This window comes from Equus quagga, chromosome 7 (assembly GCF_021613505.1).
Source record: "Equus quagga isolate Etosha38 chromosome 7, UCLA_HA_Equagga_1.0, whole genome shotgun sequence".
Taxonomy (NCBI): domain Eukaryota; kingdom Metazoa; phylum Chordata; class Mammalia; order Perissodactyla; family Equidae; genus Equus; species Equus quagga.
In genome coordinates this window covers 109,606,524-109,630,266 of record NC_060273.1, presented here as the reverse complement: position 1 = coordinate 109,630,266, position 23,743 = coordinate 109,606,524, and the positions used below count along the sequence as shown (strand labels likewise).

Here is a 23,743-nt window from a genome sequence, read left to right as displayed (position 1 = left end):
TCTATAGGATAGTCTTTTGAATACCATCAAAGCAAAAATGATTATCTTTAAAATTTGATTAAAATCTCTTTTAAAATCACATTCAAAGGCTGGTTATTATGGTAAATCCATATTTTCTAAACTCAGTTGATAATATTAATGAACTAGGATGTTATGAAAAATATATTCCCAGCCCTTTCCCTTTGAATCTGGTGTAGCATTCAGGAATTTGCATTTTAACAATGGCCTCAGATAATTCTATTTTCATTTCCTTTATATCAGATCCAGATTTATTATTTCCTGATTGATGAAATAAGGCCCCCAAAGCACCAAACTTGAAGATTCTTTAACTGGTTCATGGTCATCAAATCTTCAGATACAAGTTCTATGCATAAAATAGGGATTTTTTAAATTTCAAATTTACAATATACCCTATAATATTGTATATATTCATGTTGTAAGAGGATGATGAATATTTTGGCAGATTATTTGTATTTATAGCTGAGTTGGGTTAGCATTATTTGTGTTACTTCCCTGGCCACATCAGACATATGACTTGTAATTCCTGATTTAAATATTCATTTTCCTAGTAGTAGATTAGACGAACAAGTTCTTATTATTTGACATACTGCAAAATTAAACATATTTACATGTATTTCTTGGTTTACTATTTTTTTCTATTTCTCTTTTATAACAGGTAAATTGCCTTCTTTATAAGAGGAAAATATCTTTTTGCAGTAATCTGGTAGACATTTGGATTACATGGGTATTCTATGGGGTTTTGGTCTTTGTTTCCAGAGGAAGTAATCCATGGGATTTCAACATGTTTGTTTAAACAAATTTTAAATAGCACAGAAGAATATCAAGATAAAAACAAAACTCTGCCTTACTCCCACCTGCCTCTATTTTATGCTCTCCATGTGACTCAGATGGAGGTAATAACCCCTTCTATCAGATCCTTTTATCATTTTTCAGACATTTTCTCACATTCATATGTTTTATATTTATTTACATTTTTTACACATGTATGGTCATACTAAACATACTACCCTTATCTTCAACAACTTCCAGCTTTCACTCAGTATGTCCTGGACATCTTTGATGTTGGAACTTATGGTTGTACTTAAATATCTTTGTTGGCACTGTTATAATATTCCATCACATAAATGTCCTGTGATTTATTTACCTACTCCACAACATATTTAATAATTAATAATATAACATATTATTAACATTATTATAATAGACATATATTTAGGTCATTACAAAGAATGTGATGAAGATTTTTAAGTTTATCTAGGCATATCTGTGCAAGCCTAAGCAAAAAGTTGAACTGCTAAGTCAAAGTGCATGAATATTTGTATCTTGATATTGCCAATTGCCTTATCAAAGAGTTATACAAATATAAAATTCCACCAGCAATGAAGCAACACTTTACATAATAAAACTTAAATCATTATCAATCTCACTGGTTAAATATATACATATATATACACACAGACATACACACACACACAAACACAATTTTTTAATTTTATTTTTTAAAATCATCAATGAAATTAAGCATTTTTCCATATGTTTATTGGCTATTTGCATGTTTTTTTCTGTGAACTAACTTTTCAAATTTATGTCATAGTTTCTGAGTTTGAATCTGACTTATGAAAGTCTTCCCTTCTCCATGATTACGTATAAATTAACATGGGTTTTATGCTAGCACTTTTGTTACTTTATTTTTACTTCATATGTAATATATTTCAGTGAGAAAAGACAGGAATGCAGCACTCTGTTGGATTAACCAAAGAGCACAGATTTCATTAAATTTCCTATGTGTAGGTTTATTTCTGGATGCTTGTTTTGTGTCACTGATCTTTGCTGTCCCTCTCCAGCACAAATCTCCTGTAACTACTTCAACTGTCTAAGGTTTGAGGGTATCAATATCTCAGCCCACTGTAACACTTCTTACAGTACTGTGCATGAAAGGCTCTGTAACAGTTATCAGATCTTATTTTATCATTTCTCCCAAATAAACAAGGACTAAGATCTACTTATAAAAACTATTGTATCCAATACATTACTCTCTTTGTATTATTTCTGAATAATTTCCCTTTATTGCTTTTGTTAGAACTGATAAAAGAAATGACATTTCAAGCCACAGAAAGGCATAGATGAATCTTAAATGCACATTGCTAAGTAAAAGAATCCAGCCTGAAAAGGATACACACTTTATGATTTCAAGTATACACCAATCTGGAAAGGCAAAACCATAGCAATGTAAAAAGATGAGTGGTTGCCAAGGGTTCGGGCAGATGGCAAGAGTGTTAAATAGATGGAAGCATAGGGTATTTATTTTTAGGGTGGTGAAACCACTGTACATGACACTATGTATTTGTCAAAATCCATTGACCTTTACAGCACAAAGAGTGACTATTAACATATACAAATTTTTTTTAAAATCATTTAAGAGGTCAATAGGTTCCAGGATGAAATGTAGAATGTGATAAAAGGATCTGAGCATAATTAACACAAATGTATCAAACAACCTTACTAAAAAGTGTGGGGAAAGGGTGCTGACCTGAGTAACTCTGGAAAAGAGTGGAGTCTGCAACACTGAAGGCAAAAGGAACTGTCCATAATCACTGTATTCTAAATGATAAAGTTAGTTCCCATTGTCTAATTAAAGAAACCAGGGCCCCTTGGAGAAATGGCTGAATCTAGGACTGGGGCAGGAAATACATAGGACGAACCTGGAGTATCTCATAGTGCCAAAAAGTAAGGAAGCAAAAAAATCCACAATGATGGACGTGTGTCAAGGGACACAGGAACCAACTGAAAGAATTCCAGGTAGCCAAGGCTGGAATAATTTGAACAAGAAAATAAAGTAGCATTAGATTATAACCCAAAGTATAAAAGATATATCCATGCATCCACCCTGCAAAACAAATGATTGAATAAATAGATAAATATGGGAGAAGAGACAAATCTCTAGGGCAGAAGAATTCCAAGTAATTTATGTAGATACCCCACCCTCAAAGAGGTGGTGCATAACACCCCACTTCTGAAGTGTGGGGTGCACACAGTGACTTTCTTCCAAAGAGTATAGTATAGAAAGTGGGGGGAAGAAAGAGTGACTTCACAGTGGTTAACCTGACAAACACTACCTCAGCCAGGTGATCACCAAGAGTGATAAGTCATGTTGATTGCAAGTACCCTTGATATCATGTGATGAGAATGGCACTTTGCCTGTGTGATTCTCCCCCCAAAACCCATAACCCCAGTCTAACCATAGGAAAAACATCAAACAAATCCCAGTTGAAGGATCTTCTACAAAATATCTGACCAATACTCCTCAAAACAGCCAAGGTCATCAAAAAAAAAAGAAAAAGAAAAGTCTAAGAAATTGTCACAGCCAGGAGGAGCCAAGGGGCCACGACAACTAAATGTAATATGGTATCCTGGATCAGATCCTGGAACAGAAAAAGGACATTAGATAAAAATCGAGGAAATCTGAATAAAGTATGGGCTTCAGTTAATAAGTATAAACATTAATAGATGATGTATGAATATTAGTTCATTAATCATAAGAAATGTAGCATACAAAGCAAGATGTTAATAATAGGGGAAAGTAGTTGTGGTTATATGGAAACTCTATACCATCTTCACAATTTTTCTGCAAATCTAAACTGTTCTAAAAATCAAGTTTATTAAAATATTTTTAAAGTATAGAATAAAATGACCAATTACAAAAAGATTTAAATTTTCATATATATTAAGAATAAGTAAATAAAAATATATAGCACCAATTTTAATTAAGCAGATACTACTGGGGATGCAAGAATAGATAGAAAGAGGCAAAACAACAGACTTTAACTTTCGTGTTTCTCAGTCCAAGAAAGCAAATTGTTAAAAATAAGCAAGGATAGAGTAAACTTAAAAACAATGTAACTAGTAACACTGAATTGAGGAAAACATGCCAAACTCCGTTCTCTGATAAAACTGGCCTTCCATTTTTAGGTCCCATGGACAATTCCAAAAAAACTGACCAAATATTATGCTACAAAAATATCTATACACATTCCAAAGAGTAAATAACAAAATATTCTATGACCAAAATGAAATAAAACTAGAAATTTATAACAGAACAGAAAATGAAAAGCCCTTCTATCCGGAATTTTAAAAATTTAAAACTCTATTAGGGCTGGCCCAGTGGCATAGCAGTTAAGTGCACACGTTCCACTTCGGCGGCCCAGGGTTTGCTGGTTCGGATCCCAGGTATGGAGACGGCACCACTTGGCATGCCATGCTGTGGTAGGCATCCCACATATAAAGCAGAGGAAGATGGGCATGGATGTTAGCTCAGGGACAGTCTTCCTCAGCAAAAAGAGGAGGATCGGCAGCAGATGTTAGCTCAAGGCTAATCTTCCTCAAAAAAAAAAAAAACCTCTATTAAATTATTCTCAGATCAGAGAAAATCAGAATTACAAAATATCTCAGAAATGATGAATACTAGAAACAATATACATCAAAATTTATATGCTATAACTAAAATAGCACTTATAGGAAAAGCACCTAATTCAACTATTAAAAACTGAAAGAAAAAAAGAAATCAAAATTAAAAATATATCTCACATTAATGAGTTACCCCCAACACTAACACACCAGAGCTAGATGAGCTCATCACAGAGTATCTACGCAGGAAATAACATGCAAAGGGACACCTACAAAAAAATACTGAAAAGGGCAAACAATTAAGAGGCTTCTCTAATTAAAATGATAGAGATTTTAGCAAATGAATAGAAATCTGATTAATAGAATGAAAAATAATAAAATTAGTCAAAAGTAAATCCTTTGAAATAATCATTAAGTAAACCAGTGCTAACATAACATAAAAAGAGAAATTATATATATATATAGAAAAAATACATGAAAAAAGAAATGAACTATAAAGAGAGGACACTTTTAAAAAATCACCAGGGGCTGGCCCCATGGGCGAGTGGTTAGGTTCGCACGCTCCGCCGCAGGCGGCCCAGTGTTTTGTCGGTTCGAGTCTTGGGCGTGGACATGGCACTGCTCATCAAACCATGCTGAGGCAGCGTCCCACATGCCAGAACTAGAAGGACCCACAATGAAGAATATACAACTATGTACCGGGGGGTTTTGGGGAGAAAAAGGAAAAAAAATAAAATCTTTAAAAAAGAAAAAAATCACCAGTCTACTTAGAGCAGATTTCTAGCAAATAAATATGAAAATCTAAAATGGTTAATTCCCAAGCCCAGATAGTTGCAGAGATGAATTTTACCAAACCTTTAAATATTAAATAATAATAATGACAATAATCATAATAATAATATGCCTAATGCTACTCAAACTATTCCAGAACACAGAAGAAGGATTAAGAATTACCAATATATTTTTATGAATTGAATACAAATTGATAACATGTGAAAAAGATTAACTACAAAAGAAACCCACAGACCAATCTCATATGTGAATATCAATGCAAAAAAAAATCATAAATTAAATATTAGCAACAAAACCCAACAACATTAAAAAATACAGCATGACTTTTTAAAGAAGCACACTAGCAAATCTATTAAGAAAATTTAATATATTAGATCTAATTAGAAAAATCACACAATCACTTTCATAGATTTTAAGTAGACATTTGACAAATGTCAACACCAAATCATATTATCAAAGTAAAATAGGAATAGATATTTAATGAATGTGATCAAATATATGGGTACATAAGTGAGTATACATACACATGTATGCATACGAATTCATACATACGCATATACACATACATACCACCAAAATCGTAAGTAGGACAAGGATGCTCACTATCTCTGCAACTTTTCAATACTGTATTAGAGGGAAAGAGAAAGGAACTCTCGAGGCCTATGAAATGGAAATCAAGACGTAAAACTCTCTCTGTTTGCAGCAATTATAATTGTCTTTCTGGAACACTGAAAATAATCAATGGAAAAACTACTTAAAAACAATAGAATTTACTAAAGCAGAAAAATATAAAATTAATATACAAAAAAAATCAGTGGGCTCCACATGCCAAGTTTGATGATGTGATGGAAGAAAAACCAATTTATGATAGAAAAAACAAACTAAATACACTTAGAAACAAATGGGAACATCCTACATGAAGATTACTGTCTACCCAGCATCACAGAAAAGCAAGTAAGGTGGGGGCAGATGGGGGAACAGAGTTTATCAGAGAGGCAAGGTGCCAGAGAAAGATTCTAAATTTGAACAGCAATCTTTGGATGTGAGAAAAAGTAAAAGTTAAATAGCTTACTTATGAGGAACATCTGTCTCAACCAGAGAGAATCCTCACTGTCCAGAACAGGGTTTCAGTCCCTCTCCTGCATGAATATCAGGTTACGCAGAACTCCAAGATGGTCCCCCAAGAATCCCCATCATAATTCCTGGGACTGTGAATACGACAATATCGAAACTTGACCATGTTACAGGGGCAAAAGGGATTCCGCAGAGCAATTTAAGCTTATTAAATCAGTTGACTGAATTTGTCAGAAAGGAGATTATACGGCTGTGCTCAATCTAATCACATGAGCTCTTTGAAAGCAGAGGGTTTTTTCTGGCTGGCAGGAGCAGCAGAAGTCACAGAAGTTTGAAGCAAAAGGATTCTATGAGCCGTCGCTGACTTTGAAAAAGGAGATGACCATGTGCCAAGGAATGTGGGGAGTTTCTACAAGCTGAGAACAACCCCTGTGACAATCGTCAAGGAAATGGGGATCTCAGTTCAACAATTCCAAGAAACTGAAACTTCCAATCATTTAATGAGCTTGGAAAAGAATTGTTCTCTAGAGCCTCAAATGAGAATGCAGCCAGCTGACACCTTGAGTTTGAGACTCTGAGCCGAGAACCCAGCTGAGCTGTGTCAGACTCTTCACCCATGGAGACGGTAAGATAATATATTTGTGCTGTTTCAAGTTGTTAAGTTTGCATAATAAGTTACACAACAATAGAAAAGTAATACAGACATCTTACAAAAAGCTGGCCAACGAATAACTGGCCTCATTCAAAGGTGAATAATAACCACAAAGGAAAAGCAAATGACAGGGCGTAATTGTCAACAGAAAAATGTCACCACGATTCACTGAAAAATGACCATATTGCCAAACTTGAAAAGAACGTGTTGAAAACAATTCCCTCTTAAAATCAAAAGCTGAAAACAGGGATTTAATAGGTTCATAAGCATGGCGAGATACGGGAAGAAAAAGATGGGCTCAAAGAATTCAGGAAAGACATGAAAACTACCACGGAAATAAAGGTCAAACCAGAAGGGACAAAAGAGAGAATAGAGACTGTGAGAATTACAAGGACAGACAAAATAGGCTTGAGAAATACAAAGTTAAATGAACAAAAACAAAGGCTTAAAAGATTAGAGAGAAAACTATAGAAATGAGAGCCAGACAAAGGAAACCAAACCTATGCATAATCAATCACAACAGAAAAATTATATACTCAAAGATAAAACTCAGGAAACTTTCCCAAAATAAATGAAGACTGATGTATAAGAGGATAAAGCATCCCAGGGAAATCTGATGCAGGACTTTCAACAAGAAGACAGTGCTTTGTAAAGTTACTGGACTTTACAGACGAAGAAAGACTTTGTTGAACATTCAGGAAAAAAGACAGTCACTTATGCACAGGAAAATAAAAAACCCTTTGCTGGCATCGGAATTCTCTAAAGCAATATTAATCACATAAAGATAGTAAAGGAATGACAAAAAAGTACTCCATGAAAGATAATGTGACTCACAAATTTTATGCTCAGCCAAATTGTCATTCAAATATAAAGGCAAAAGACAATTATTTAAACACATTTAAAAGCTTATGGATTTAGCCTTTCCTGAAAGAAGAAAAAAAAAAAAAACTAGAGAGTACATTTCAGCCCACCAAGAAATGCTTCATTCAGAGAGGGCATGGAGACCTGAAGAAGACCATTCATCAAAGTAACAGTAGATAATTTATTAAAATGCCTCTGTTATAACACAGCTTTATAAAATAGCTAGATTTACCTATTATGTGAACTCTGCAGTATTATTAGTTGAAGAAACTATTTGAACTAGAATTTCAATTTCTAATGGGAAATCAAAAAATATCTGACAAAATACTTTCACCACTAATTTAAAAGCATGTGATTTGACAATACACCACAAGAGGGAGCTCTTACGTTGTTTATGAACAAAGGAGCGTTGCCAATAAAATTAAGACTCAGAACTTCACTTAAGGGGCAAACCAGCGTCCAGTCCTGTCCACAAACATTTGCAGGAACCAAAGGCAAAAGGGCAAAAGAAAATCTACATACCACACATGAAAAGATGTTCAACATCACTAACTATCAAGGAAATGCAAATCAAAACTACAATGAGATACCACCTCGCTCCCATCAGAACGGCTATAACAAACAAGACAGAAAACAAGTTTTGGAAAGAAGGGAACCCTTGTCCACTGCTAGTGGGAGTGCAAACTGGTCAAGCCACTACGGAAAACAGTATGGAGATTCCTCAAAAAATTAAGAATAAAACTACAAAACAATCCAGCTATTCCATTGCTGGGTATTTATGCAAAGAATATGAAACACGAATGCATAAAGATACATGCACCCCTGTTCACTGCAGCATTATTCACAATAGCCAAGAATTGGAAGCAACCTAGGTGCCCACCAAAAGATGAATGGATAAAAAGATGTGGTATATATATATATACAATGGAATACTACTCAGCCATAAGAAATGATGATATCTGGCCATTTGTGACAACATAGATGGACTGTGAGGGTATTATGCTAAGTGAAATAAGTCAGAGGAAGAAAGTCACATACCATATGACCTCACTCATAAATAGAAGATAATAACAACGACAAATAATCACATAGATTGGTGGTTACCAAAGGGGAAGGGGGAAGGGAGGAAAGCGAAAGGGGTGATTTAGACACGTGTATGGGGATGGATGGTAATTAGTCTTTGGGTGGTGAACATGATGTAATCTACACAAAAATCAAAATATACATCTGAAATTTATATAATTTTATAAACCAATTTAACACAAAAATAAATAGAAAAAAAAAAGAAAATCTACATACCAGAACATTTAGACTTTAAATATTAAGCTCAGCCCAACCTTCAACCCCGCTCAGAGGCCCAGAGCCTGCTCCTCCCCAGGCATTTACCTTCAAAACCTGGGAGTTAAAAGGGACCACGTTTTCCTTTGGGCCCATCCTGCACTACCCCTGGCAGGGGTCTGAGATGGGCTTCCACTCCCCCAGCCACACTTCTGACAGTACGTCCAGGAGGTGCCCAGCCCTCCTGAGAAGAAGCATGGTTTTCTGGGGAACTCTGTTTGCCTAATTACCTGCATCAGGTACTTTGAGGTGGCCAACTGCAATCGAAAACAGCCTCTCTTTCTCCCTTCCCAGGGAGTGACGGTAATTTTCTCCCCCTGACTCCACTTCCCATCTCCTATCCACTGCCCTGAAGAAGGAGAAAAAGCTGTTGATTTTGTTTAAACTTGACCATTCCCAAGACTAAACAGCATCTTCTGGCCTGGAGACTACATCTCAATTCCTACGTCTCTCTCCTACAACCTCTGCTCACTTATCCTGTCACCAGTCTTTCAAAAACCTTTCTCACCAAACATTAAAGAGAAAAACAAATTATCTTTGAGTTTCAGTGTCTGTGATACAGGTCCCCCTAAGCACAGGGCTCAGGGCGCTTCTTGCCCAGGCCTAAGGGCAGCTAGTGGTAGAAGATTTGAGAAAGCTGCAAGAAAAATACTCTTCTTGGAGGTGAAGAGCAACCCTCCAAAGTCCAGATTTCCCTTGCCTGCAATAATTGACGTAGGAATGGGAGACGAGCCAGGTGGCAGCGGGGCCTTCTTGGGCTGCTTTGGTTCATAAAAAGAGAGAGGGTGGGATGGGAAGAGCCTGCACAAGGAATCTCACAGACAATTCAGGACTCTATCTTTGTGGGAACTGAAAAGGTGAGAGAACCACTGCCTGTGCAACCAGCCTGTCTGGGATGCTAGGGACCACTCACCTCCTATGGGAACCTAACTGAGTCAATAAAGTGATCCTCACAGGAGCTATCACAGCATCCATACAAAGATGTTATGAGAAAAAAGAAGAACATACTTTTATTAAAATTAAGATAGGACACTGACCACAAAAATATTTTCATGGAACAGATAAAATATGTGAATACACACTGCATCAAGAAATGAAGCAATTATTTATATGAAGTAAAATGGCAAAGCAGAAATGAAATAACTTAGAAAAGAAGTGGTGAGAGAAAGAAAGAGGAGATGAAACAAGCACTGGCAGAACTCAGGAAAGAAGTAAAAGGGAAAAATTTAAACCCCATAGAAAGGAAGATAAAATTGAAAGGGGCACAAGAGTGAACAGATTGAGAAAACACAGGCATATAGTACCAAAATGAGAAAAGTGAGTAAAATGAATGATAAAGAAAAAAGTAGAGGAAACGTTAAGTACATAAGGTGACCAAAAGAGATCATATATACAAATAATTGAAGTACCTAAGAAAAAAAACTAAACTCCTGGAACAAAATACTCAAAGATATAATTTAAGAAAATAACCCTACAATTTCAAAATATGCATGTAAATCTACATACTTCAATCTGTGTAACTGGGTGTCAGGAAACATGACGTGATCAGTCATTACCAAGACATAGCATGGACTGGACTTTGAAGAGACACTCCAAATTGCATAGGCACATGGACTTTGTAGAGAATCCAGCAGTATACTGTATATGAAGTGTCACAAGCACTTTCAAATGATTTCAGAGTACACAGGTGGGCAGAGGCTACTGAGTACAAGTCATGTGTCACTTAACAACAGGGATTTCATCATTATACGAACATCATAGAGTGCACTTACACAAACCTAGATGGTACAGTCTACTACACACCTAAGCTATATGGTACTAATCTTATGGGACCACCGTCATACATGCAGTCCATCGTTGACTGAAAAGATGTTGCTATGCAGCACATGACTATACTTTAAATAATACAAGGATGGATAAGAAATTACAAAAAAGGCAATGATCAAATTATGAATGTACAAAAGAGAAACACTGAAGTTACAAATATGAATAACATCTTGTGACAAACAACACACTAACTTTTAACTACAATGAAATATATCCTATTTTACCCACGTTGTATTGTTCAGGAGGAAAGAAAACTATATAAATAAATATGATTAGATTTTATGGCGTTTCTCAATACTCAAATCTTTCATGTACATTTCCTAGCCTAATCTTTACAACAACTTTCTGCAACCATTTTATAAGTGAAGAAATTGAAGCTCAAAGTTAATGCTATTCATAGTCACATTTTGCACCTTCACCCAATAATCTGATTCCTATTCTTCTGATCCTCCAATGTAGTCTCCATGATCTTTGAGCTACAACTTAATGAGCTGAGCAATCATCTAAAGAGGCATAAAGCAAGATTTCCCCAAGTATACTTTATGGAACCCTAAGCTTCTAAGAATTTCCACGAACAAAAGGGTTCCATGGTCAAGTAGTTGGGGAAACACTGTACTCTATTATTGCACCTCTCCTCTTAGAGAGTAATAAGCAAGCATTTATAAGTAATATGATAAAGTTTTATACATTATCTATCATATATTCAAGTTACTTTTTTTTCTCCATTCATGTCTAATATCTCACACAACTAGTACTCTATAAAACACACTTCTGAAAAATACTGGTTTCAAGTATGATAAAGATGTCAAGTAAAACAAAACAACCGTAGGTAATTAAAAAGTTTAAATTTAACCCTTGTAAAGACAGACAAATCTTAGAGGGTTAGGGTTATCAACGATTACTTAATGATTCCCATTGCCAAAATTTAGGATTTTGCCTTTCACCTTCTCTCTTACTACCTCCCTCCTTTGGACATCCACTGTCGCAGATGTAGAAACTGTGAAGATGTCTGCATATCTCAATTTTGCACTTCCATTATCTCTTACGCTCTAGAGCTATAGTTCTAATGCCAAATTTCTACCTCAAATCTCTAAAACAAAACTCACCATCTTTCTCATGAAACTAACTTCTCTACCTGATTTTCCAATATCTGTGCATAATATCCATTTTCTAGTCATCAAGTTTAAAACATCAAAATCATTCAATATATTCCTTGCCTATATAAGGAATTCAATATATTCCTTGCCACACTATATATTCAAAACCTTCAATATATTCCTTGCCTATATAAGGAATTCAATATATTCCTTGCCACACTATAAGCTTCTCCTACTGAAATCATACCCATTGTTCAAGCTCAGCTCAAATTCCACTTGCTAATAAAAGTTCTCCCAGTTGCCCAGAGAAAACTCTTTCTTCATTTACTAATGCAGCAGTCTCCCCTTATCCACTGGGAATACGTCCCAAGACCCCCAGTGGATGCCTGAAACCTTGGATAGTGCTAAACCCTCTCTATATATTTTTTCCAATGCATACATACCTATGATAAAGTTTACTTACAAATTAGGCACAGTAAGAGATTAACAACAATAAATAATAATAGAACAATTATAACAATATACTGTAATAAAAGTTATCTGAACGTGGTCTCTCCCTCTCTCAAAATATCTTCTTGTACTTCCTGTGGTTGACACTGCCGGTAACTGAAACCACAGATAAGGAGGGACCACCACTGTCCCTCTTCTTTCTTCATCAGTGGTTATAAACCCTGAAGTTTTAAGTGCTTGTATGACTCATTGGCTTCTCATTTATCAAGCCTTATTTATGTCTTAAACTCATTCATGTTAATAGCAATAATAATAGTAATATTTACTGAGTGCTTATCTTACACAAGATTCTTCACTGGCATGTATTATTTTATCTAATCTCCAGAAAAATCCTACGAAAGAGGTACTAGTATTACTTTCCTCATTTTACAGATGAATAAAGTCAGGATTAGATTAACTTCTCCAAAATCTCTAAGACTTAAGAATCTAAGCTTTTAACAGATTCATCTCATGCTTAATGGGGACATAAAGTAAAATTCATCAATTACTTAAATAATTTGGGATGTGAATTCAAAATCTTTCTATAAGGGTTTCTGACTATCAAGATAAAATAAAGAGACAAAAATTTTTGATATAAGATCTAACAATCAATCTCCCTATCTTCTCTAAATTACAAACCCATGATCTGAATGGCCATAAACCCATTAACCCAAAAACAGAATCCAACACCATGAATATAATAGAAATGATCATAAAGGCTTAAAAATCTTTTTAAACAGTAGAAAATTCTATATATAATCTTATACCAAGAAATTTGAAAATCTCTTAAAATAAAAATATTGACTATAAATGATATCAAATTTGAATGAAGCTATGATTCTGGAATAAATTGAAATGGGAACCAAAATCTACCTCTAAAATCAATCTATCTGAAATGGTTTTCCTGGAGAATTTCTGTGAAAGCTCAATCAAAAACAATCCTTCCCAATGATTGCCAAGAGGCACCAATCCATTGCCACTCCCTAGTTCCCTACCCTGTGCATTCTGGCTACAGAGGATCCAGCAACACAGAGTGGGTTCTGCGTTATTTAATGCATATACCGTGTTCTGTAGGGAAGGAAATCTCATTCCGCAAGTTATAACACAACAGACACAATTCTGGATGTTGGGGTACATAGTAAGACACACAAGTGAATTTCATGGGCAGGACTTTGTTACCATACTTATTCTGCTGCAAATGAGTTTCTTGGTCAGAAACAATGTTGTATAGGACATAATAGTGAACAAAGCATTTTGTAAGTCAAATAACGTTGAGTGTTCATAAAAGCCTTGCAGGCAGTGAAAACAAATTAATACCTAGAACACAGTCATGTGTTGCTTAACAAGGGCATATGTTCTGAGAAATGCGTCATTAGGAAATTTTGTCATTGTGCAAACATCATAGAGTGTAGTTACACAAACCTAGATGGTATAGCCTACTACACACCTAGGCTATATGGTACTAATCTTATGGGACCACTGTCGTATATCATATATGCCGTCCATCATGGACCAAAACATCATTATGTGGTGCATGACTATATATATTTATCCTAGAGGGCAAACTGCAACCAGGATAGACATATTTTGGTTGCCCTGAGGTATATTATTGGTTGCCCTGGGGAACGTTGCCATATCAGGAGCTCTCAGGACTGGCTCTTGCAGTTGGTAAATTGGGCAATCAATCTGCAGTACGGGTAGTTAGATCAGCCTTGATGAGGGAAAGGCATGTTTCTGAACCCATGCTTAGCTTCCTTTTATGCTATCTGGCCACTTTTTACATGGCACAATTCCACAAGCACCACAGCTGGTGGGGAAAAACACTGACTGACATTCGCTGGACAGACCGTCTTTTCCTCCTGATTGAGAGCCTCTTCCACAAAGGATGCCCTCAAGTGAGCATTAACACGTGGTAAAAATATCTTTATACTCTGCTTCTATGCCAAGAGGCATACTATATATCTCTCAGCTGGAATTCCTTGTGCCTTGTAAACAACTTTCATTTTTGTTTTTTCCAAGCGTCTGACTGGTCAGCTTATCTATTAGCATTGTCCATGAATCAATTTAAATCTCAGGCCTTCTTCTATCAAAAGTGAATTTCCATTTACCATTGCCTTTAGGGACATGCCTGATTGGGGCTGTTCTTCAAGAGCTGTCCACTTTTGATGGGTGGCAGCATACCTTGCAAACCCTCAGTAAATCAGGCTACACTTATTCCTCCTTTGTTAGCTAGCACAGGGAACTCTGTGATGTCCTTAGAATGAGGACCCCTAGGTTTTTGTAGTAAGGCCATGCTAACTTCTGCCTATAATGATAATCTTTCTCCATTCAAAACGAGGGAAGTGCAAAGCAACAAAAACCAGTAGCATAGTAGTCCGACATGCCTGCCTATATAGTTACCTGTGTCTTCCAAACCTACTTGTATCTACCATTTCATTTAACAATGAATGCTACTTCACATGTCTAATTTTATGATTTGTTACAGTAGGTACCACATTGTTCATGATGGCGAGTTCAGGTCACATGGCACTCATCATCATGTTTATGTCTAACATGCCAGCATCTAGGAACAAACTAAGAGTTGCTTTTCAAATGGAGAATACTGTAAGCAAAAGAAAGCACGTTCTTACTACAAAAACCTAGAGGTCCTCACTGTGATTTCCCTATGGAGACTTGCCAGAGGCTTCCTACATCATTCCTGTCTGCCATAAACACAGCCCATATCTACTGCAAGAACTTTATCTGGTGCTAGTTTCCACTCAAATCTAGCAGCCTTATGTATTACCTAGTAAATGGATTGGAGTAATGTACACAAATGAGGTAGATGATGCCTCCCAAAGCCCAAAAGGTACACCAGGCACTGCACAGGTGCAGAATGTACAAGGTGCAGATATTGTGACATGCCCCAGGCCACTGGACCCCTAGAAATTTAACTGCTATGATAGGCCCCTTAATGTTTTTGTGGCTTGTCTCCTATTCTCTAACATGCATATGCTTTACTAAGGCATTTAAAATACTTCAACTCACCAAGTCCAGTTAGCTTAATACCATCAATGTAAAGTCTAGCATGATGTTCTGTGAATAGTAAGATGATCATGCTATCTCCAGCCCACAGTTTCACAATCTGGGCACTACTGACATTCGGCATTTGGGGCCAGATAATTCTTTGTTGTGGGGGGCCCTCCCATGCCTTGTAGGATGTTTACCAGTGTCCCCGGCCTTTACCCACTAGATGCCAATAGTACTCTCCATCCCAGTCATAACAATCAAAAATGTCTCCAGAAATGGAAAATTGGCCCCAGTTAAGAACCACTGCTCCAGAACATACTATAAAAAAGAGTAAGAGGATATATGCAGTACTGAGATAAGACAATGATGGTGTACTCTTCTTCCTCCACAGAAAAGCAAATAATCTTGATTGTCTTTGCAGTTGAGAAGTGAAAGAAAACCTTTGTTAGCTCAACAGATGCCTACTAGTTGTTGGGCTCTGGGCTGATTTGCTCCAGAACAGACACCAAATCTGGAACCATGGCTATAATTAGTACCACCACTTAATTATGTTTACAATGTCATTTTCCATGACTTTCTTCTGCATTTGCTCTAAATATACGGGGAAAAAAGTGAAAATGCAGTAGGAATCACCACCCCTAGCTTTCAAATCTTTGATGGCATCACTAGGCTCCATAGTTCCCTTAAGGACACAGTATTTTATTTCTGGTTTGCTGTCTCATTCAGGGGCTTCTACTTAGCTCTTCCTACAATTATCTCTCTCAATCCGCAAGTCAGGCAACCAGTGTGGGAATTCTCCCAACTAGTATATCTGCAGCCATTCTACATCCTAAGCCTAGGGAAATAACTACATGATGGGCATCTCTGGACCCACTGTGAGGTAGAGCAGTCTTGAACCACCTCTATCGCTGGAACTCCGGAAGTCCCTCTCTCACCGGCAGACCATGGCAGTATTCTAGAACTCCAGAGATCAGATCAGTTCAGAGCCACTATCTAATCACCTCCAGTGAGTCTGAATACTACCCTTTCCCCTCAGCACTGGGATAAAAGGCTTCAGGCTAGGTTTAGGGGAACAGAAACATTATACACTCCCGGCTATGTTGTAAAGTTCTTCAAAGAGATCTAGCCTTGTATCAGTAATGAGCCCTGGATCTGTGAACCTGCTCAGGCCTGGAAATTGGTTAAAGGGTTGTGAAACTGCACCATATTGATTCAGATAGGACTTCTGACCATGAGACTTAGAACTTTTCCACTTATATATGTCAACTCAGTCTCTGTAACTTGTTTGGGTAATTAAGCCACTCTTGCCTCTGAAGGTTAGCATAGCCACTTAGTTTCTATTTCCCCAGGATCTAGATGGGCAAATGAAGAATATCCAGTACAATGTATATCCTATAGGTCTTTCTGAATTTGTGAAAAGCAAGGGTTACTATAAGAACATAAGATTAAATTAGATTTCATAGCAAAAAGCATTTCCAGAATAGCCAATATAGACCAGGCATATTTTAGCTATTGAAAAAGATGAACAAATTATGACTCCAGCACTTCCCAAAAATTTCAGTCTGAGGTAGTAACAATGGTAATTGATTTTACAAAAATTAAAACCTGATACCAAATTTACATGCTGTAAATATTATAGTAATGAAAACAAGCAAAAGGAAATCAGAAAGCAATGCAAAAACAATGAATTGAAAACATCAGAATATAACATTCATATAAAAAAGAATGGATAAAAATCATAGACCAAGCAATGCAGTAAGTGGAATTTTAATGCTACATTAGGACTTGAGAATATACTTCAGTTTGAAGTAACCAGAATTCTGTCACAAAAATTGTATGCTGGAAAATGGCATATTTAGCAAAAACAAAAGGACCAATATTTTACACTATTAATTATTATGTTCTCTTCTTAAAACCATAGAGTCTTTTAAAAAAAAAAATCCTGACAAAAGGTAAAATACTTTTTATTATAGAGTTATGAAATGATTTTATAAAACTGAAATTGGAGGGCCGGCCCAGAGGCATAGTGGTTAAGTTCGCACACTCCACTTCAGCAGCCCAGGGTTCACAGGTTCAGATCACAGGCATGGATCTACACCTTGCTCATCAAGCCATGCTGTGATGGCAACCCATATCCAAAACAAAGGAGGAGATGTTAGCTCAGGGACAATCTTCCTCAAGCAAAAAAAGGACGATTGGTAAGAGATGTTAGGTTAGCTCAGGGCCAACCTTCCTCATCAAAAAAAAAAAAAAACTGAAATTGAAAAAATGACTAGATTGATAATAATATTGTGAAAATAGGAAATAGAATTTACAAAAAGAGAGTGGCATACCTATAGTTTTTCAAGAAAGAAATATTTTCCACACATTATTCCTAGGGACCTTATGAATAATTCAGTAATATTAAACATCCTTAGAATTATTTTGATAAAGAAATTCTTTAACTTTGTGTATTCCTTAACTTTCTGAAATAGTTCCTTCCTCTCCTCCTCCTTCTTCATTGTGGGGGGCTCTCCTGTGTATTGTAGGACAGCCTTCCTCTTATTCAACAAATTTCTACTGTCTACTGTCTGCCAGGTAACGTGCTGAACAACAGTGCAAGCTCGTGTGCTAAAACTCTTTTTTTTTTTTTATTTTTTCCTTTTTCTCCCCAAAGCCCCCCAGTACATAGTTGTGTATTCTTCGTTGTGGGTTCTTCTAGTTGTGGTATGTGGGACGCTGCCTCAGCGTGGTCTGATGAGCAGTGCCATGTCCGCGCCCAGGATTCGAACTAACGAAACACTGGGCCGCCTGCAGCGGAGCGCACGAACTTAACCACTCGGCCACGGGGCCAGCCCCCTAAAACTCTTTTTTAAGTAACGTATTTTAACGTCCTACAGAACTTTATGGAACAATGACTTTCTGACCCCTACCAATAACCAAAAAAACTGACAGTAATGACATTTTTGGTGGTCAGTGGATCTTTGCCAAATATTCTGGATGGAATAAAAGGGAACAGAAAGACCAGGACTTTAGAGACGGAAGAGGCAACTGCTTCTTTTTTTTTTTTTTTTTTTTCTGCTTTATCTCCCCAAACCCGCCCTGTACCCTGTACACAATTGTATATCTTAGTTGCAGGTCCTTCTAGTTGTGGGATGTGGGACGCCGCCTCAACGTGGCCTGACGAGCAGTGCCATGTCCGCGTCCAGGGCTGGGTTGAACCCTGGGCTGCGGCAGCAAAGCATGCAAACTTAACCACTCGGCCATGGAGCCCGCCCCGGGCAACTGCTTCTCATCCAAATCCGATAAAGGTAAAACTCAGATGTCTTTGAACAACAAAGACCAATTAAAACAGCCTGTGGCCTGGATAAATCAAGGCTATGGCCCACCCATTTTTAATACCATTGAATGGATGAGGTGGCACCAAGCATTAAAAAATTCTTTTAATTGGAAAATATGACTCAGAGAAAAGTACCTAAGGGTATGACTTGCCCATTAGTCTGATAGGCTTAAATAAGTCCAGAGAGAGGCACGAGGCTAAGAAAGATGAGAAATATAGGAAAACTATGAGTGTGGTCATTGGATCTATTAGAGAAGAAACCAGTTTTCAAAACAGCTGCATTACCAAATGATCCACTAGCCTCTTCTAAGAGAGATGATCACTGAAAGAGTATTAAAATGACCCTTAGTTCCCATATTTCTACAGGGAAGAAACAAGCTAATACAGCTTCTAAGCACCCATGTAGTATATTCTCCATTTGCCCTCTTCGAATGTAGCCAAGAATGATAACAAAAAAGGCCCCACAGAGAACAGTGAACTATGACGCACCTCCCAAGGAGCAGAAGTAGGGTTTACTTGAGGCGCAAGCACAGCATTTTCTCAGTGGGATTTCAGGAATTCCCTGAACCAGTGACTCCTGTGTATTTTCCTCTTTCCAATCCATAATGATTATTGTAAAAAATACATTTCTTATATGTTTGGATTATCAAAAGAAGGAAGCAGAAAATGCTAATTGGGAATATAAAGAGAGTCAAATTAACTCAAAATGTATCACAGACTTAAACGGAAAAAGGAAAACTATAAAACTTTTTGGAAAAAAAAACATAGGAAAAAACCTTTGGGACCTAGGACTAGGCAAAGAATTCTCAGACTTGACAACAAAAGCATAATCCATCACAGGAAAAACTGATAAATTGAACTTCATCAAAACTAAAAACTTTTCCTCTGTGAAAAGCCCTATTAAGAGGATGAAAAGACAAGCTACAGACTGGCTGAAAAATATCTGCAAACCACCTATCTCATAAAGATCTAATACTTAGAATATGTAAGTAATTCTCAAAACTCAACAGTAAAAAATAAACAATCCAGTTAGGAAATGGGCAAAAAACATGAACACACATCACACCAAGGAGGATAAACAGATGGCAAATGAGCACAAGCAATGACACTCAGCATCATTAGGCATTAGGGAAACGAAAATTAAAACCGCAATGAGATTTCACTACAACCTATCAGAATGGCTAAAATAAAAAATAATGATAGCACCAAATGCTGGCAAGGATGCAGATGAACTGGATCACTCATACATTGCTGATGGAAATATAAAATGGCAGACACTCTAGAAAATAGTTTAACAGTTTCTCAAAAACCTAAACGTGGGGGGCCAGCCCAGTGGTGCAGCAGTTAAGTTCACACATTCCATTTTGGCTGCCCAGGGTTCGCCGGTTCAGATCCCGGGTGCAGACCTAAGCACTGCTTGTCAAGCCATGCTGTGGCAAGCATCCCACATATAAAGTAGAGGAAAATGAGCATGAATGTCAGCTCAGGGCCAGTCTGCCTCAGCAAAAAAAAAAAAAAAAAAAGAGGATTGGTGGCAGATGTTGGCTCAGGGCTAATCTTCCTAAAAAAAAAAACCTAAACATGGAACTATCATATGACCCAGCAGTTTTACTCCTGGGTATCTATCCCAGAGAAATAAAAACTATGTCTGCACAAAAATCTGTACACTAATGTTAATAACTTTATTTGTAATAGCAAAATACTGGGATCATCCCAGATGTCCTGTACCAGATGAATGGTTTAACAAACCGTGGTACAGCCATTCCATAGAATACTTACTAACTAGAAATAAAAAGGAACAAACAATTGATAAACACAAACTCACTAAGTCTTCAGAGAATTATTCTAAGTCAAAAAAAGCCAATTCCAAAATATTAAATCAAAATGTTAAATACCAAAATATAGTAAAATCCTTAAACATCAAAGTGTTATCATGAGGTAATTTATAATAGAAATCTTTTTAAATGTAAATATTCAACTCTATGAGAATGGTTTAAATATAAAATGGAATGCTATGCAAGAATAAGGATGCTCACAGGTTTGAAACTATGCAAAATATTATATTAACTCTGTCAAAAATAGGCACAGTAAGAACATTAAGATAATCCCAAAGTTGTTTTCCTTGAGAAAAGAATAATGAGGGCTTTTTCTCTTCTCACTCTATATTTTAACCATTCTCATCGAGTTGAATACTTACGTTTAAAATGTTTTCTATTATAAATTACCTCATGATAACATTATGTTTAAACATTTTTCTATCTTCTAAATGTCTTGCAAAGAACATACCATGTTCAAAATTAGAAAAAAAGATAAAGACATTTAAAAAGAGGGAACTTGGCTATTTAAAAAGCAATATTACGTTAACTAATACTTGAGGGTATTATGCTAAGTTAAATAAGTCAGATGGAAAAAGCCAAATACCTACTGTACATTTCACTCATATGTAGAAGACAAAAACAACAACAAAAACCCACATAGATATAGAGATTAGATTGGTGGCTCCCAGAGGTGAAAGGGGGAAGGCGGAGGGGGCAAGGAGTATAAGGGAACAGGTGTACGGTGACAGTTACAAAATTTTTTTAAAAGGCAATCTTATGTTATTTTGAGTGCATTCGATTAATCTGAGCTACACCAAATAAATTTATTTTCTTATCTCAAGAAGAATACAATCCAGGAAACATATCTAATTGAAATTCTTTCTAATGTATTACTTTGAAAGCGTTTGGCCAGATGTTGGGGATGCGTCAATATCAAGTGGCACCTACAAAAAAAATATGTACTACATTGAAAGATTTTTAGTTGTTCATATTATCTGGTAACTACCATTGCCAATAACTAAACAAACCAATAAAGGTAGTCTTTTTACATTAGTATAGCTGTTTAATTATCATGAACATCATTATTATTCATTGCTACTATTTAATGAGCACTTACCACACACCAGGCACTGCCTTATCACTGTATGTGTACATTCTCCTATGAGGTCGCAGTTATTATCACCATCATGATTTATAGTTGAAGAAATTTGTGCAAGGTCACATAGCTCTATCATAGTGCTCAAGTAAAATGAGAAGCATATTCAGAATGTAAACCCAGTTTTGTCTGACCCAAATATCCCTGATATACTGCTGCATACATTTGCTCAATGTAATATACTAATAGCACTTAAATAAAAGAGAAAAATACATTAAAACTCACATTAGCTAATTTGTGCATTTTTAAGAACAGTGACTAAGAAAATAGAATTTCCTCATTTCTTTCTTACCACAAACCACATTTTTACCAAACTTTCTGGGGAAGCTACAAAATCATTGCCTAAGCATTACCTCTCATACATTATATCTGGTTAGACACAGCTATAACTATGGTCCAACCCAACACCCTTCAGAGCATTTCCTTTTACTCTACACATGAAGACTAATAAGGGTAATTGCTACTAACAGTCTATCAAAAAACAATCCTGACATTTTAGCACCACCTTAGAAGTACAGTAGATACGTAGTGAAATCAATATTTTAGCAAGTAATTAAGATGAAAACCAAAAGGAGAATATCAAAACATTTTGCTACTATTTCTGAATATGCTTCTCATTTTAGCTTCCTTTTTCATGTTGCAAATTTTTCAGATCCCAAATCTTACCCATAGAGATCACCTTATGGCAAATAATTTTTGCCTCTGATAACACAGCTCTTCCCAATTCAGTGGCTATAAAAAGAGAAAACGTTCCATTATTCTTTAGACCACCTTTATGGAAAACGTGAACAGAGAATCCCAAACTGCCTTCTTCAGCCATTACCTACTCTTATGCCTTCTGTGGAAGGAGAAGTCACCAGCCTCCTAAAATACCTCCATTGAAAAGATCCATTCATTCATTAATATATTTGACAATCCAGCAAGCATTTCTTGAGCACCTACTGTACATCACATGCTGTTCTAGGTGCTGCCATAATGGGAAGTTTCTAAATTCAACAAGGACTTTCCAAATCACATCCTTAGCCTTTAAGACAGCATAGAGCAAATCTGCCCAAAGCCTGTTCACTAAAACACTAATCTGGAGGAGGAAACATAAAGTGAGCAGTGGAAGCAGGGTAAAGGGGATGAGCACAGCAATGGAGTCCCTTGGTCAATAAGTTCAGAACTCTACATACCACATCCCTTAACTGAAGGTTCACAAAATGTACTCACTTTTATACTAATGCAATAATAGGGATACCTCCTTAGCTTTCATTTTTTCCCAAACTCATTGAACCGTGGACCACATTTTTAAGATGCTCTTAATTCCTTTTGAAACTGTGCTCCACAGATCACACATTGGGAAATGCTGGGACATTATTTTCTCATGGTCAAAGCCATGGATTTTTTAAATCTCTACCTATCTGCAAGCCATAGCAGCGAGCATAACTGAGTTTGTGCTAACATATCACTGACAAATGCTTTCCTACTTATTTTTCTCTGTGAGTTTCCTCTATTTCGGAAGTTTGGTCATTTAAATTTCAACAAAACTGAGTACATTAAGGTACCTAGTATTTCAGGACGGTTGTGAAACTCCCATTTTAAAAGGAAGATATAAGGCAATAACCCCGAAATGAAAAGAAACCTTTCTCTCTATGCCCACAGTTGAAACTTCACAAAATAAATAAACACTAACTGAACACGTATTTTGCAAAATGGACTGATAAGATAAGCTAGGTAATTTTTAAAAATATAAATTCCTGAGTCCTACTCCAGACCTACTGAATCAGAATCTGCAAGGGCATTAAATAAGGTGATAACCATCCATCGTAATTCGTGCTATCTAGGAAGTTTGGGGAAAACTGAAGCATCTCTGACGTTAAAAAGCAGGATAGTTTCATCTGGAGC

At 36.4% G+C, this 23,743-nt stretch overlaps 1 protein-coding gene across 2 annotated transcripts in view; it reads right to left on the bottom strand.

The window, feature by feature from the left end:
• Window positions 1-23,743, bottom strand: part of SLCO4C1 (solute carrier organic anion transporter family member 4C1) — a 61,974-nt gene that overhangs the window by 29,343 nt on the left and 8,888 nt on the right. The window lies entirely within an intron of this gene.